Below are 3,779 nucleotides of genomic sequence, written 5' to 3'. Positions count from 1 at the left end.
CCCACTTGAGGCTGGGTATGATGGCTCACGCCTGTAATCCCAGCACTTTGGGAGGCTGAGGCAGGCGGATCACCTGAAGTCAGGAGTTCAAGACCAGCCTGGCCAACCTGCTGTCTCTACTAAAGACACAAAAATTAGCCATGTGTAGTGGTGGATGCCTGTAATCCCAGCTATTTGGGAGGCTGAGACAGGAGAATCACTTGAACCTGGGAGGTGGAGGTTGCAGTGAGCTGAGGTCATGCTGTTGCACTCCAGCCTGGGCAACAGAGAGAGACTCCATCTCAAAACAGAAACAAAAACAAGAAACCTCACTTGAACTACCACTCAGTGGGGACTTCAGTCAGGCCAAGCCCGGGGACTGCCCACCTCCCCTTTGTGACACCACATCTGCTCAGCTCACATCTTCTGGTCTCAGTTTCCCTGGTACCTTCCCCAGGCTGCCTCCTCAGAGGCTCAGTCAAACAGATGATGCCTAGACAGGGACCATCCTCTACGGACTCCTCCCCGCCTCACTTCTCAGCCACGGCTACCAATCACAGAAAACACCCATTGGCCTCTCTGGCCTGGGGAAGCAGAGAATGGCTCGGTGCAAGGCTCAGAGAGGTCAAACCGGTGGAAACCAAGATCCCAGCCCTCAAGACAGGGACCTCAGGGAAACCCCCAGTCATGGCACCCGTATAGAGAAGGCACTCTTTTACCTATTTGTTTTTTCTTTTCCTTTTGGCCGAGTAGACATTCCAATAGAGAAGGCACTGTTTTACCCATTGTCCTCATTTCCCACCATCAAGTCATCTGGGAAAGAATCCCTCCTTTAAAGGGGGTGGATGTGCCTATGTGATGTTTGGGAAGAACATTCCTAAGTGGACAAAGGGCCAAATGCCAGGGCCTTTCTAAAGGCCACCTACATGATGTACTACCACTTAGGAACAAGCCGGGGTCTCCTGAGTCATTCTCCCTTCCCCATACGCTCTTCCCCTTGGTTGGACAGTTTGCCCCCCTCATAATCAGTTCTTAGCCATTTATTGGGTCATCTTGTACTTATTTCACTCTCGAAGCTGCCTGACTTCTCCCTAGAGCTGGGGCCTGCAGGGCAGTGGGCAACAGCCCTTGAGACTCATTCTTCTCCTTCCTGGAGAAGAATGGGTGGACTCCCAGCTCTGTCGTCTGCCGGGGGAGCTCAGAGCCAGAGGAGCGGGTGGGCACTGTCCTCTCTTCCTGGGCATGGGCTGGGTGTGGGGATGTGGAGTCTAACGGAGGGCCTATCCTCCATGTATTGCTGCTGAGGCAGCTGAGGGTGAAGAAAACTCCAGGGGAGGAAGAGGTGGGGCGATGACCATGTTGGAGAAGAGCTTTGAGAGACTGAGCAGATAAATGGACTCGAGATAAATGGACTGTCTCTCCCCTGAGTCACCATGCATCAGGACAGCTGATGGGGAGGAGGCAGAGTGACCATACCCTGGAATCTTTGATTTCCTGTGGGTGGAAAGCCAAGTCGAGCTTGACGAACTCATCCTGGAAGGTATGGAGCATGCAGGCATGGGGGGACCGGAAGGGCCACACTCAGGAAGCTACGGGCCCATGGTCCTGGCAACCATCTGTTTCACTGCAAATTTTCTGCTTCACGGTCCCTCACCACATCCCCAGGTGTCTGTCAGACTGTATGTCCCAAGCTTGTTGCAGGAATGTGGCCACCGAAGCATGTGTCTTCCTCCCACCCACAGCTGGTCAGAGCCTGAGCGAGACTAGAACTCTGGCCTCTTTACTCCCAGCCCAGCACCCCTTCCTCCACTGACTCATCCAGGAGACTGTGAACACAGGGGCCCCACAGCCTCTCAGCTCTCTTCTCCTGCCTGTCTCCTGCTCCCTAAATACGTTCCACACCCAGACAGGGGATGGCTGCTCCAAGAGCCCCCCAAGGTCCCCTTCCCTGGTGTCTGAGTTGTGCCAAGGGCAGGCTGCATGGCCACCACTGAAGTTCAGTTGCAGGACTGGGATAGCATTAGGGTTGTTTGGTTTTAAAAACGTATGCAAAAATGTCTTCAGAAACTCCATATTCTCAGGTGGAAGAATTTTAGTGCCCAAGATAAGAGGGACCAGGGACAGGGGATGGGGCTAATTAGATCCAGAGGCCTATGCTTTAGAAAAGGGCCAGTGGGCTGTCGAGAATTGCTGGGCATAAGGCCGGGCACAGTGGCTCACGCCTGTAGTCCCAGCACTTTGGGAGGCCGAGGTGCACAGATCGCTTGAGTCCAGGAGTTTGAGATCAGCCTGGCCAACATGGCGAAACCCTGTCTCTACCAAAAAGAGAAGAAAAAATGCAAAAATTAGCTGGGCATGATGGTGCATGCCTGTGGTCTCAGCTACCAGAGAGGCTGAGGTAGGGAGATTACTTGAGCCTCGGAAGTCTAGGCTGCAGTGAGCCAAGATCTCACCACTGCACTCCAGCCTGCGTGATGGAGCGTGACCGTGTCCCAAGGAAAAAAAAAAAAAAAGGAATGGATGGGCATAAGGCCAGGCACGTGGTGCTCATGCCTGTAATCCCAGCACTTTGGATGGTTGAGGTGGGTGGATCGCTGGAGCTCAGGAGTTCAAGATCAGCTTGGGCAACATGGTGAAACACTATCTCTAAAAAAAAAAAGAAAGAAAAAAATTAGCCAGACTAATGTGGTGGTGCATGCCTGTGGTCCCAGCCACTTAGGGGACTGAAGCAGGGGGATTGCTTGAATTGGGGAGGTCAAGGCTGCAATGAGCCAAGATTGTGCCACTGCACTCCAGCCTGGGTGACAACGTGAGACCCTTTTTCAAAAGGAAAAAAAAGAATTGCTGGGCATGGGTCTTACTGGAGCTCTGGGGTGCTGCCTCTAGAGCAGGTGGTCTGAGCACATTCACTTGGGAGGTGAACTTGCAGTAGGGGAGACAGTCTCACTAATTAGTAATAAATGTCTTTATTTCTTTTCTTTTTTTTTTTTTTGAGACAGAGTCTCTCACTGTTGCCCAGGCTGGAGTGCAATGGTGCAATGTTGGCTCACTGCAACCTCTGCCTCCCGGGTTCACGCGATTCTCCTGCCTCAGCCTCTCTAGTAGCTGGGATTACAGGCGCACACCACCACGCCCAGCTAATATTCGTATTTTTAGTAGAGACGGGATTTCACTACGTTGGCCAGGCTGGTCTTGAACCCCTGACCTCATGATCTGCCCGCCTCAGCTTCCCAAAGTACTGGGATTACAGGAGTGAGCCACCACACCTGGTCTAAGGTCTTTATTCCTTAATGAACAGTCTCCGTCATCCACCTCCGACTTAGTTCAGTCTCCTGCTTTCTAGGAATGGAGCTGTCCCAAGGTTTCGTGGGTGGGGGGAAGGAGAGACACCCACTCCTTTCTTCCCTGCCAGTCACGTCACTCTAAGGTAGAGAACCTGGGAGCGTGGGTTTCTGGTTTTCCTTGGGTTAGTTTGGGGAAGGGGAGTCCTTAAAGCTGCCGGGATAACAAAATAAGGGAGTGGAAGGTAGAGGAGACAAGTCAGCTTGATAAGAAAGAGAATAAGAGGCGTCAGAATCCTCTAGAAGGCGGATCTCTTGCTTCCCTTATCCAAGGGGCACCTCTGCTCCTTCCTTGCTGCTGAGTTCCTTCTCCATTCCTGTGCGCCAGGAACGGGAATACTGAGAATGGTTCAACATTTTATCCTGAGCTATTTTGAGGGAAAAAAGGGGGGGACAGAGCTGAGTGGTGAAGCCCAATCACTCCCTTCTCTCTGGTTCCCACCATCCCCTCCCCCACCC

Source organism: Nomascus leucogenys, chromosome 9 (assembly GCF_006542625.1).
Source record: "Nomascus leucogenys isolate Asia chromosome 9, Asia_NLE_v1, whole genome shotgun sequence".
NCBI classification, from domain to species: Eukaryota; Metazoa; Chordata; class Mammalia; order Primates; family Hylobatidae; genus Nomascus; species Nomascus leucogenys.
This window is presented reverse-complemented; position numbering follows the sequence as displayed.